Below are 14,522 nucleotides of genomic sequence, written 5' to 3'. Positions count from 1 at the left end.
CTGAATAATACTTGCTTTGTAGTCTAGTTGTAATTTTTGCTGTGGTTGTGCAAGAAGGTGAGCTCTGTTTACCTACACTTCCATCTTGCCAGTAGTGACAGCTTAAACATCTGTGTCTCTCTCAGCGCTAAGCACAGTACTTTGTACAAAGTGACTGGCCCTCCATAAGTGTTTATGGGCATTCAGTGATGTCTGAGGCCCTGAATCTCCCTTGTCATTCTTACAATGTAGTTTTAACATAAGCTATTGTTGGGAACCATCCCGCCTGGTTTCAGGGACTGTAGCCCTGCCAACAGGTGAGAGTGCACCAAGGCTGGAGCTGAGCAAGGAGGCCTTGGGAAAATACACCACTGAGGAGACAAAACCTGTCCCCCTGGCTGGGGCTGCGCCCCTGCCTCTCTCACATCACCCTGCTTGGCCTTGGAGGATGACTTGTTAGTCAATGACAGGTAAGACCCCTCGATGGCAGGGGGAACCTAAGACAGGCACAGTCACAAGAGGCCATCATGGGAAAGACTTGAGGGACACGGTGGAAGGGCAAAAGACTCTTACCCCTCGGCTTTGGTATGGCCTGAGTCCTCATTCTATCTGAAAGAAGTCTCCTTATCTCTGGGCTGCTCTGCCTGCTGCCTGACCAGGTCAGTGAAACAATGCTAAAGACAGGTACAGCCCTAAACTGGATTGGGCAGTTCTTGGGGACAATTAGGCCTGGAAAAGGAATGCATTGAATCCTATGAAACTTCGCAAAGAATGCCCTCGAGTTAATGAGTACTGATGTTTGGGGTTGAACATAGAATGTGATCAGTTTTCCAAGTTTCAGGGCTGAATGGGCGCCACCCTGTCTACCAGACCCTGACCTGAGGCAAATCTCTTGTGTTCCTTCGATTGTTATCTATGATTTCTATTTGTTTTCTGTAAACATAGCCTTTTGACACTGATTGATGAGCTTTGCATCCATTCTGTACCCCTGCGCATATGGTTCTCAATAAAAGCCACTTCAAGAGAAGGGCTCAGGGCATTCTCCATTAGAGGGAATCACCACCCCTTTCCCTGGCAGACTGAGAGAAAAGTGTCTGGGATGACTTATTTTATTTCCCCATCCGTGACAACCCGGAGCATACTCTGCGGGACAGAGTCTGCCCTCCTCGGCTGGCGCCCAGACAAGGACCTGCAGGACCTGAACGCATCTACCGCCTCAGCTGGCGTCCAAACAGGGACCTCCAGAGTTCACCTCAAGCTATTATTTTTAAAATTAATAATTCAGATTATATAATAAATTAACTATTAAAACCAGAATACCTGATTAATCAGAATGTTACATTAAAAAATTATGAAAGACAGCAATTTGCTGCTATGTATGTATATGTATACATATATAGTAAACATTTATTTTAAGCATCAAGCCTTTTCTAAAATGTCATCATATCCCGTAAGTATAATTTGAAAGCATACTAGCCATTCCAGAAGCATATAAAATGTAATAGAGCTTTTTTAGATTTTTGTTAGTAAATTTTTAATCCTTACCTTCTACCTGCTATACTTCTTCTCCATTTCCCTCCCAGATTTAGGGAAAGATGAAGGTACAATGAATGCCTGATCAAGGATATTATTTTGAGATAAAATGAACTCAACCTTGATGAGGTGAATACTTTGTAGACTTTGAAAGGCTAAAAAATTATTTTGGGCAACATTTGGTGAAACCTTTCCTCCTTTCCAAGTGACTTTATTTCTATCACCTCACCAGTATCTTCAACCTCTTTCTGTCCACTGCCCCTTTTACCTCAGCCTACAGAAATTCACAGGATCTTCCTAATTTTGAAAGCATCTTTGGTAGACTCAGCTTCCTTCATAAATGCAATGTTATTCTATCCTCTTTTTCCAGTCATAGTCACACTTCACAGGTGCTACAAAGTAAACCTTAACCTTGAAATGCAGCCCAGGATCTATTCACAGCTAGTATTTACTCAACACTTAGCACTGTACTAAATCCTGGAAATAAGAAGAGAATTCAGATAAGAAACTTATGGTCCCCCAATACAATGTGATAAATGTTAGGACAGAGATATGAACAAGGCATTATGAGAAAAAAAAGAGTGTCAGTTACTCTCAATTTGAGGGATCCTAGAGGAGGAAATACTGAGATAACTTAAATGACAAAAATAATTGTTAACTAGCTTCAGAAGAAGGAAGTTCAACCAGTTGAGGATAACCCATAAATTCGTTACAGCTGGAGCATGAGAGTGGGGGAGTTGTACGATACAAGGCTGGAAAGACAGACTGAAACTATTTCATAAAGGGGCTTTGTCCACTATGAAAAGAATATTGGACTTTCACCTAGTTATAAAAGGAACCATTTAGGGAATGATTACTGAGGCTGCCGTTTAGGCTGCTGGTTGCAGTATTATGGAGAATGGCTTTGACTGGAAAGACCAGTTGGGAGATTGTTTTTATATTTCAGGTTTTTAAAAAAGGTGATATATAAAATAGTGATAAGGAAAAAGAAATAAATGGACAGAAATATTAGGATAATAAAACCAAGATATGAGAGAGAGAGGGAATCAAGAGACTCACCCAGGTTCCTGTTTTTCAACTTTCCACGTGTTGAGTTAGGAAAGCTTTGGAATTGTCAGATAGCTATACCCAGAAGGCAATTAATTAAATTTGGAGCTTACAAGGGGGATTTGAGCTCTGAATTTAGCAGGGGAGTCATCAGTTTTGGGTGGCACTTGATATCATGGGCACAGATAAGATTGTGAACTAGGTGAATGGGAATCTGAGCTAGTAATCAGCCAGCCAAAATGTGACAGAGATGAGGTTAGGTGGAGAATGGTATACAAGTATGCAAATATCACAAAATTCTTTAAGAAACAGGATTTTTACATTAAAGCAAAGGACTAGTGAATTACATAGTACTGACGACAGAGCTGAACTCATCTCTGGATGTGGTGTTCATGAATAAAGAGACCAAATAGACCAAAAAAAAAAAAAGCAAAAATGCAGGGAAGTTACAAGGGGATAGAATCTTCAGAGAAGGGTCAATATTCCTTAAGACCAGGAATTAAAGCAAGAATTCTGTAAGGAGAATAAATATACAGCAAATGAGAGCATCAGAAAGAATGGAAATATTTTGACGGGAGTAAAAAGTAGTGCGAGATTGGGTCATGAAAAAGCACAGGTGAGAACACAAAAAGAAAGATGATGACAAAGGATGGCAGGAATATGAGATAGTATTCACTAGACTCAAGGTTTCAAAACAGAAATCCTATGTACATCTGTGGTTTACCCTAACCCTTGTGCATAGCTTTCACTAATCTTGACAGCTGAAAGCGTAACTGACTTGCTTACAACACTCACATTCTTCTCTTACAATGGAAGGCACGCTCATCCTCGAAGCCAAGAGCTTCAGGGGAGGGGTACTTTCCCAAGCCCTAAAAGGCATAAATTATGATTTACCTAAATTTTAGACTCTAAATCAAGCATTGTGGCACACTTTTTTAATAATTTTTTATTTATTGATTTTAGAGAGAAAGAGGAAGGAGGACAGGGATACAGAGAGGGAGAAAAAAACATCAATTTGTTGTTCCACTTATTTATGTATTCATTGGTTGATTCTTGTATGTGCCCTGATCAGGGATCAAACCTGCAACCTCAACGATGCTCTAACCAACTGAACTACCTGGCCAGGGCTGTGGCCCACTTTCTTGGTTTAGGCATGAACATGTAACATAATTCCAGGCAATAAAATGTAAGGGAAGATCTGCAGAGCTTCTGGGAAAAGTTTTTCTCTCAAGTAAAAAACAGTGCATGCTCTACACTCATGTCATAGCAGCATTATTCACAACAGCTAAAAGGTTGAGATAGCCCAAGTATCATCAACAGATGAAAGGATAAACAAAATATAGTAGATAGATACAATGGAATATTATCAGCCTTTAAAAAATAAGGAATTCTGCCCTGGCTGTTGTGGCCAAGTAGAATGAGTGTCAGCCTGCGAACCAAAGGATCGGTGGTTCAATTCCCAGGCAAGCCATGTGCCTGGGTTGCAAGCTGATTCCCCAGTAGGGAGCATGTAAAGAGGCAACCACACATAGATGTTTCTCTCGCTCTCTTTCTCCTTTCCTTCCCCTCTCTCTAAAAGTAAATAAAGTCTTTAAAAATGAAGAAATAAGGAAATTCTGACACATGCTACATCATGGGTGAATCTCGAGGACATGTCCTGAGTGAAATAAGCCAGTCACAAAAAGACAAATACTATTTGACTCCACTTACGTGAGGTACCTAAAGCAGTCACATTCTCAGAGACAGGCAGTGGATGGTGGTTACCAGGAGCTTGAAGTACAGAGGAATGTGGAGTTACTATTTAGTAGGTAGAGAGTTTCAGTTTTGTTAGATGAAATAAGTTCTGGAGATGGATGGTGGTAATTGTTGCACAACAATATGAATGTACCTAATGCTACCAAACTGTACACTTAAAAATGATTAAAATAGTAAATTTTATGTTATGTGTATTTTACCACAATAAAAAAATGGAGATAAAAGCAGTGCCTGCCAAGACAACTGAATGGCAAAAATATATATAGTCTCTTCAACATGCAAAAGAATAAAATTGGATTCCTACCTCATACTATATTCAAAAGTTAACTAAAAATGGATCAAAGATTTAAATATAAAAGTTAAAATGCTAAACTGTTAGAAGAAACCATACAAGTAAATCTCCCTGCCCTGGACTTGGCAATGGCTTCTGAGATATGACACCAAAAACATAAGCAGAAAAGAAAACAGATAAATTGAACTTCATTGAAATTAAAAACTTTCATGTATCAAAGGACACTATGAAGAAAATAAAAAGACATTCTACAGAATCGGAAAAAATATATGCAAATGAAATATCTACAAGGGGGTCTAGTATTCAGAATATATAAAGAACTTACAGATCAATAACAAAAAGACAACAACCCAATTAAAAGGTGGACAAATGGCCCTGGCTGGTGTGGCTCAGTGAATTGTGCACTGGCCTGGGAACCAAAAGGTTGACGGTCCAATTCCCACTCTAGGGCACATGCCTGGGTTGCAGGCCAGGTCCCCCTGGTGGGGAGTGAGTGAGAGACAGCCGCATATTTATGTTTCTCTCCCTTTCTCTCTCTCCCTTCCCCTCTCTAAAAATAAATAAAGAAAATCTTTTTTAAAAAAAGAGAGATAGGCACAGGACTTGAATAGACATGTCTCCAGAGAATATACACAGATGGCCAGTAAGTACAGGAAGAGATGTTCCACATCACTAATCATATTTTTATAATAACTAATATTTTTTGTTTAGCCTAGATTTTATACATTTAAGAGTAATATACAATATTTAAAATTGTAAAATGTTTCTCAGCCACTTTATAAGTTACATATTTTGTATGACAAACTACCTGTGTCTTAGTGGTTTTAAAACACAACATTTTTTATCTTACAATTTTTGTGGGTTAGGAATCTGGGCATGACGTTGTTGAGTCGTCTGCTTCCTGGTCTCTGCCAAGGCTGCGACCAAGGTGTCAGGCATGGCATCTGAAGGCATGACTGGGGAAGAATGTGCTTTCAAGTTCGTTCAGTGGTTGTTGGCAGGATTTGGTTCTTTGCAGGTTGTTGGACTGAGGGACCTCAGTTACTCCCTGGCTGTTGACCATAGCCACTCCCAGGTCTTTGACTCAGGGGCCTATTCAACAACAGCAAGATTCTTTCCTCAGAGCCTGTAAGCCAAGAAAGCAATAGAGAAAGTCTGCCAGCAAAAAAGAAGTCAGTCTTAAAATCCAATCATGAAATTAACATCCCATTCCTTTTGCTGTCTTTCACTTATTAGAAACAATTCACTAAGTCTAGCTCAGACTCAAGGGGAGATGATAACACGAGGGCATCTGTTCACGTGGGTGGGGCTCATTGGAGGCCAGTTTAGAAATATCTACCACAGTCAACACACGCAATGGCTGCAAACACCATGCTAGTTCCTAAGTACCTTGGAACCACAAATTGGAGTAAGAACAAAAGCAAGACAGTGAATGCCTAGCTGTATTGCAAAGTGATTCTTTGCTGTAAGAATCTATTGCATACATCAACTGTGAGGAAACAGATTTGATAAAAAGCCTTTTCTCCCGTCTAAACATTTCACCACTCAGATCCTCTCCATGCCCTGAAGCAGTGTTTATCTTTGATGTTGCCACCAGCATTACAGCATTGGAACACAGTTGCCTTTTGTGGAGCAAGAGATGTGGAAAAGCATTTCCCTGGGGCCTGAACAATGTTAGTCATGAGAACGGATATTTGGGGAGTGGGGTTGCCCTGGGTTAATGCTGAGAGTCAGGTTGAGAAAGAGAAAGATACTCTTGTGTTGTATGATTTTTGTGGGTATGTTACATATGTGGCCTCTAAGGCATGGGAACATAAAGTGGTTCCTCTTACTCAGTGCTCGTGGCAGAACTGATGTGTTAAAGGGAGAAAAGCAGTAAGAAAAAAAAGAATGGTTCAAAATATCTAAAGGCAACCATTGTTCACGTTTTGATCTGTATTTTTTGATACATTTTTCTATGTATAGTTTTTATTCGTTTGTTTGACAGAGTTGTGATTATTTTACCAGCATAATTGTTAACCCTGCTCTTTTCAGTTGCCATTAAAACAAATCACATTTCCATGGTATTATGAACTATCCCTAAACATTTTTTTTTTTAAACGATGCTCTTTTATTCTACCTTACACCCTCTCCAGGAAAAGACAGTAAGTTAAATACTGCTCATAAAGATTACATCTGTTAGTCTAAATTTCAACCTGGCCCAATTTCAGATTCTTCTGAATCTAAAAATAGTTTCTCTCTCTCTCCCTCCCTCCCTCCCTCTCTCTCTCTCTCTCTTCCTGTTGGTCTGTCTGTCTCTCTGTCTCTCTTGCTGTCATGTTCTCTCTCTTCCACTATAAAAAGTTAATTATTTTGGGTGTTTGGAGGCTCAACAATTCAGTGACCTGGGAGAAAGAGGAAAAGAAAGAGTCTAATAGCGGCAGTTTTTCACTTGACCTAAAAGCAAAGTCTCAAACTTTCAGTTGGAGGAATGTTCAGGAAAAGGCTACTCACTTAATATTAATATTAAGTTGATATTAATATTAAACTTGATATAACAAAGCTTTAAATAAAATTATAAAAAACATTAGATGCATATATTTTAAAATAAAAAGCTACTCAGAAGAGAACTCCTCTTGATATTTATTCTTTATTTCTCTCCAGAACACAAAAGCTGGGAAAGATCATGTTTATTAAGTCCCAGTACTTCAGTGCAAATGTCGATATAGTTAGAAAGACAAATAATGTCTTAGAATTATTATTTAAAAAGTTTTGTCTTCAGCCTTCTTGAAAAGGTTTTGGAAACCCCAGAAGTCTAGAGACCAAATTTTGAAAGCTATTGCTTTAAATTCTTAATCATTTACATCTTAGCAAACACCTGATATATTCTAGTCTCAGCTCTACATGTTGTCTGTCTTTATTGTAGAGCTGAGGAAAGTGAAGTTGAGAGAAGTTCACTAATTTGCTCAGGATCCCATAGGTATAAGGGTGAGAAGTAGGACTTGTATCTAAAATTGTCTAAATCTAAATCCCAGGCTCTCCCTCTACTTTATATTCCTTGGATAACATTGCTTATTTTCTGCAAAATATAGTACTTGAAGTATCTGTTGCACATCTCTCCTCAACTGGGTGGTCAAGGGTATATATGGATTCTTAAAGATCTGCTTTTCCTAGTTATAAAAGTAACAGAGGTGTACACCTGAAATGGATATAAAACACTATAAATGTAATTGAAAAAATGTAACTAAGATAGTATTTTGAACAAAAAGACCCCCAAACTCTCTCAATACAAAATATTTAGAAAACATATACTGAGTGACAAGTAGAAAAAAAAAAAGGGAAGAAAGGAAAGAAGGGAGGGAGGGAGGGAAGAAAGGGGAAGGGAAGTCGGAGGTAAATGTAACTATCTTGCTATCTTATTCTGGAATGTTGGTAGAAAATAAAAGGGGTGGGGGTGGATTTTACAGATTTTGTCATTTGGGCCTGACTTCGCTGAGGCCTGGAGTTATACTCCATGCATGACTGTGATCCTCAGGTTGAGAAATTGATATAAAGTGAATCAAAGAACAAAAGCATCTCCCCCTATCCCACAGGTTGGACAGTAACACTGAAACTATACTCTCTCTCCCCATACATACCACTTACTCTGCATTAATATGACTCTACTATTTCATTGTCTATATAACCTTTTTTTATGTGTATTTATCTTTAAAGATACATTACATAATATATATTATTGATTTATTAACATTGAACCCATGGTCAACATACTATAACTCAGGCCTTGAATGAAACTTTCTTAACACAGGTATTTTCTCTGTAAGGCACATCACAACCTTTAGCACTAGGAACACTAGATGCAACACTTTAACACTAACTTGGGGACCATTTCAAACAACAAAATTGCCAACAAAAAGTCCAAGAATGTGGAAAATGAAAAACATAACAATAAACATACAGCGAAAAAAGGATACTTGTTTGCCATGTAAGAGCTGAAACAAGAAGGCAAAGAGTGGCCCTTTTTGACCTAGCTGGGAATGTGGGCAGGGAACTCCTGTTTTTCACAGCTCCATGTGTGAGCATGTCCACCAATGACAGAGAAAGAGCCATGACTGTGGATTTGGAGATCATAAACAAATTATAGAAAGTAGGTGAATTTGCAAATATGAAATCTGCAAATAATGAGAATCAACTGCAATTATCAAACTTTCCTGAAAGAATACACCCCAAAGTCAGGCTGCCATAAAATTCCTAATCTGTTTAAGATGTGGTCACAATCCAGTTAGAAAACACAGAACAGTTTATCATGAGTGAAGTGGCAAACACAAATACTTAGAAACCCATTAATATCTGGAAATATAATTATTTGATAGGGCCTATGAAATAAGAATGTTTAAAGTGATTTTAAATAAAGAAAGGAGAGAGATCATATTGTTTTTAAAAACCAGATAGATTTGAAGAATAATAGGCAGAGTTTCTGCAAATAAAAATGTAGGACTGGCTCCAAGATGGTGGCCTAGGTAAACAGGACTTGCCTCCTCACACAACCACATCAAAACTACAACTAAACTATAGAACAACCACCACTCAGAACTTGCAGAAATCAAGTTAAATGGAGGTCCCACAGCCACAGAATTAAAGAAACCACATCCATCCAGATTGGTAGAAGGGGTGGAGACATGGAGATGGGGAACAGGCTGGTCCCACACCCACGTGTGGCAGATGAAAAATCAGGAGGGATATCTCGGGAGTGAGGAGTCCCAGCTCCACACAAGGCCCCCCAGCCCAGGGTTACAAGACCAGAAAGTTAAGTCCCTGTGGCTTCTGGTATAAAAATATTTAGAGATTGGCTCAAGGGAAGAAACTGCTGGATCCCCAGGCAGTTCCTCTTAAAGGTTCTGCGCATGGACTTACTCAGCCTTACTCCTCCTGAGCTCCAGCACCAGGGCAGCAGCTTGAAAGATACCAGTGGCATATGGGGAGTAACTGAAGTGTCTGTCATCGGGGTGGGAGCTGTGGGACAGCTTTTCCAAGACAGAACTGCTGGCAGAGGCCATCACTCCTCTTCTGAGCCTTCCCCCGACAGAGCTACAGAGCCTGGGGAGCACCATTACTGAGATGCCATCAACATGGCTCAAACTGTTTGCCTCACCCTGGTGATTCCCTGAGACTGCCCCACCCAACTTACAGGCCCACCCAACTGGTAAACAGTGGCTTTTCCAAACGAATGACTTGTCTCATGCTTCAGATCTTCCTAAATCCTCTCAAACAAGTAGTAGCTGGCCTCAGCAAGGCCCCAAGCTAGGCAGCAGCTGCCTTAGTGCACAGCCAGGCCACACTCGGGCTCCTCCAAGACCAGCACAAGAAGCAGTCACTGCAATTGCTTTGTAGTTTATGCCAAGTGGCCCCAGACAGTACACAAGTGTGCACCAGAGCCCTGCTGGAGTAAGCCTTCTCTGTGGAGTGGGCCCTTGCATAGCTGATTCCTTGGAGGGTGAAAGTTGGTGGTCAGTGGTCACAGTCAGTCCTTGCAGCTGACTAGCCTAGGAAAATCCCTCCCATTAACCAGCCAACAGCAATCAAACCTCAACTATAAGAAGAGTGTATACTCAGCCCACATGTAGGGGGAACTTCAAGTACTCAGCCTGGGTGAGGTTGTGCTTCTGGATCCTACAAAACATCTACTACACTAGTACACATTACCAAGACAGGAAATCATAGCAGCTCAACCTAATATATAGAAACAAACACAGAGAGGCTGCCAAAATGAGGAGACAAACATGGCCCAAATGAAAGAACAGAACAAAGCTCTAGTAAAATAAATAAACAAAATGGAAATAAGCAATCTTTCCGATGCGGAGTTCACAACACTGATTATAAGGATGTTCAAGAAACTTAGTGAGGACCTCAACAACATAAAAAAGATCCAGTCAGAAATGAAGTTTACATTAATTGAAATAAAGAACAACTTATAGGGAATCAACAGTAGAATGGATGAAGCCAAGAATCAGATTGGTGATTTGGAACATAAAGAAATGGAAAATAACCAACCAGAACAGCAAGAAGAAAAAAAGAATCCAAAAAACAAAGAAGTATAAGGAGCCTCTGGGAAAAATTCAAGTGTACCAACATTCACATCATAAGGATATCAGAAAGAGAAGAGAAAGAGTGAGAAATTGGAAATCTACTTGAAAAAATAATGAAACAAATCTTTCTTAATTTGCTGAAGAAAATAGATATACAAGTCCAGGAAGCACAGAGCATCCCAAACAAGATGGATGCAAAGAGGGCCACAGCAAGACACATCACAATTAAAATGCCAAGGTTAAAGGTAAAGAGAGAGAATCTTAAAAGCAGCAAAAGAAAAGCAGGTAGTTACCTACAGGGCATTCCCATAAGACTGTCAACTGATTTCTCAAGAGAAACTTTGCAGGATAGAAGGATTGGCAAGAAGTATTTAAAGTGGTGAAAAGCAAGAATCTACAACCAAGATTACTCTATACAGCAGAGCTGTCATTTAGAATTGAAGAGCAGTTAAAGAACTTCCTAGACAAGAAAAAGCTAAAGGGGTTTATCATCACCAAACCATTATTATATGAAATATTAAAGAGACTTATTTGAGAAAAAGATCAAAGCTATGAACAATAAAGTGGCAATAGGTATGTATATATCAACAACTGAACCTTTGGAAATAAAAGCAAACAAGTGGAACAGAAAGAGAGTCATAGATACAGAGGATGGTTTGATGGCTGCTAGATGGGAGCGGTATTTGGGGGAATAGGTGAAAAGGTGAAGGTATTAAGAAACATAAATTAGTATTACCAAATAGTCATGGGGATTTAGGTACAGTATAGGTAATGGAGAAGCCAAAGAACTTATATGCATGACCCAAGGCCATGAACAATTATGTGGGGATTGCCTGAGAGAGTGAGGGTTCTGGGTGGAGGGGAGCAAAGGAGGGAAAATTGGGACAACTGTAATAGCATAATCAAATAAATAAATAAATAAATAAATAAAAATAGGTATTTTTCAAAAAAGATATACCAGCGGTCAATAAGCACATGAAAATATGTTCAATATCATTAGTCATTAAGGAAATGCAAATCAAAACTATAATGACATACCACCCTGGCTGGTGAGGCTCAGTGGATTGAGTGCTGGCCTGCAAACCAAAAGGCCACTGGTTCAATTTCCAGTCAGGGCATATGCCTGGGTTGCAGGCCAGCCCCCTGGTTAGGAGCATGTGAGAAACAACTGAACGATGTATTTCTCACACATCAGTGTTTTTCTCTCTCTCTTTCTTCCTCCCTTCCTCTCTCTCTGAAAATAAATAAATAAATTTAAAAAAAAAACTATAATGAGATACCATTTGACACCATCTAGAAAGACTATAATAAAAGACAATAGACGCACATGAGAAGGGAATCAAGATGGCAGAGGAGTGAATGAAAGTCACACTGACCTCCTCTCAGGACCAACCTGGAATTACAACTAAATTGTGGAGAAATCACCTGGAACACACAACTGAATAACAACGAGAGAGGAGCCTTGTAACCTCAGACAAACAGAGGAATCAGCTTTAGCACAACCTAACTGGTAAGGAGTGCAGTAGAGACTCGAGAAGGTGGGTGGGGCACCCACAGGCAGCAGCACCAGAAGGATATTGAAACAGCCAATTGGAGCCACCTGAGAAGAGCAGAGTCTAAACAATAAGCATGGATCTCCAACCTAAAAGTACACTGGTAACAACCAGTTGTGAAAAACGGCAGGGTTGCTCTCTGCCAGAGATGGGCAGCTGGAGACACAGAGAGCCTTTTAAAGGGCAATGTATAAATTTTTATTTGCAGCCACTTACCCTGGTCTCCAGCAAAGGCAGGGGCAGAGTGGGCTGGAGATGCCTGAGAACAGACGGGGGAAGGGGGGTTTGCAGAGAGAACTAAGAGAGTGGCCAGCAGGATCCCAGTGCTGACTCGTCCCCCATGCGGCAGCAGCCATCTTGCTCAGGCAGACCACTCCCCTGAGTGGCAACAGCATGAGAGGACACAATAGCCCCCCAACCCCAGGAGGGACTCTGCCCCACCCTGTGATGTCTAAGCCTGACTGTTGAGTGCAGAGTGACTAGATTAAGAACTGAAGGAGACTGACACAGACAGTACATTCCTGGAGGTCTTGAACAGAGTGCCTAAGGTCAGCAAGGTCAACATCTGACATCATTAGAGGCAGTTCCAAAAAGAAAAAACAGTGGTCTCCTCCCATAGAGTTCACACCACAAAGTCAGGAAGTCAAGACATCAATTTAACAAGCAGAAGCAAAAAAGAAGAGTCTCACAAATAATAGGAAGACAAAGAAACACCCTCCAGTCAAAGGGAAAGGAGGACTCTCCAGAAAGAGAACTTAATGAAATAGAGATAAGTAAACTATCAGATACTGAGTTCAGATCAATTGTTCTAAGGAAGCTCAATGAGCTCAGTGAGCTCAGAGAGAATTACAAAAAACTACAAGGAAACTATGAGGAACTTACTGCAAACTATATCAGCATAAAAAAGAACATAGAAACTATCAATAAGAGACAAGAGAAAATGAAGAATACAGTTTCTGAATTGAAAAACACAGTAGAAGGAATCAAAAGCAATCTAGATGAAGCATAGGATCAAATCAGCAAGCTGAAGGATAAGGCAGAAAAAAGCTCCCAGGAAAAGCAAGAAAATGAAAAAAGATTCAGAAAGAATGAAGATACGTTTAGGGAAACGCAGGACAACATGAAACGTAATAATGTCCGCATAATAGGGATACTAGACAGAAAAGAAAAAGGGGAAGGGATAAAGAACCTGTTTGAAAAAGTAATGATGGAAAATTTCCCTAACTGGAGGAGAGAAAAAGTCCCACAAGTCCAGGAAGCACAGAGGGTCCCATTCAAGAGGAACCCAATGGGGCCCACTCCATTACACATAGTAATTAAAATGGCAAATATCAAAGACAAACAAAGAATCCTAACGGAAGCAAGGGAGAAAGAGGTAATAACATATAAGGGAGCCCTGGTACAGCTAGCAGCTGACTCTCAACAGAAACACCGCAAGCCAGAAGGGAATGGCAAGAAATATTCCAAGTCATAAAAAGCAAAGGCCTGCAACCAAGACTGCTCTACCCAGCAAGGCTCTCAATTAAAATGGAAGGCAAAATAAGGAGTCTCTCAGACAAAAGAAGGCTAAAAGAATACACGTCCACCAAACCAGCACTGTAAAATATGCTAAAGAGACTGCTTTAAGAAGATGAGGAAAAAGAGACTATGAGTATTCATTTCCTTTCACAGACACCAATACTCGATATTACCAATATTTTTAATACTTATTAATCTGATTGTGACAATGATATGCTATTTTAATTGTTACTTTATTATTTGTTGAAACTAAACCTATTTTTGTATATTTCTTGCCTACTATTATTTTTAAAAAGTTTTAAATGACTTTTTGGTATTCTTTATCCATTTTTTTGACTAAATGTTTGTAGAATTTTGTCCCTGAAAAAAAAAAACTGTTAACTCTTTTTTAGATGTGTTGCAAATACTTTCCTATTCTATTACTTGTTCTTTAACTTTTTTATATGTATATTACTGTATAGTCTTAAATGTTTAATATAGTCATATTGTCAATGTTTTACTTTATAGCTCCTGGGTTTCAATATGTTACTTCAGGGTAAGAAAAATATTATTTTGTATTTTCTCCTAAAACTTCTTAGATTTTACTTATTAATTTTTAACTCATCTGAATATTTTTTGTATAATGTATGAAATAGGGCTCTGTATTTGTTTTATTTCAAGTAATAGTGATTCATGCACCTTAGTTGTTGAATAAGCCGTATTTTCCCCATTGATTTGAAATATCAATTTAATCATATATCACATTGTTAGACAGATAAATATGTTTGTTTCTAGAATGCT

Source organism: Pteronotus mesoamericanus, unplaced genomic scaffold (genome assembly GCF_021234165.1).
Source record: "Pteronotus mesoamericanus isolate MK-2021 breed Mesoamerican mustached bat unplaced genomic scaffold, CSHL_Meso_final contig_105, whole genome shotgun sequence".
NCBI lineage: Eukaryota > Metazoa > Chordata > Mammalia > Chiroptera > Mormoopidae > Pteronotus > Pteronotus mesoamericanus.
The sequence above is the reverse complement of the archived record's forward strand: the minus strand, read 5'-3'. Positions refer to the sequence as shown.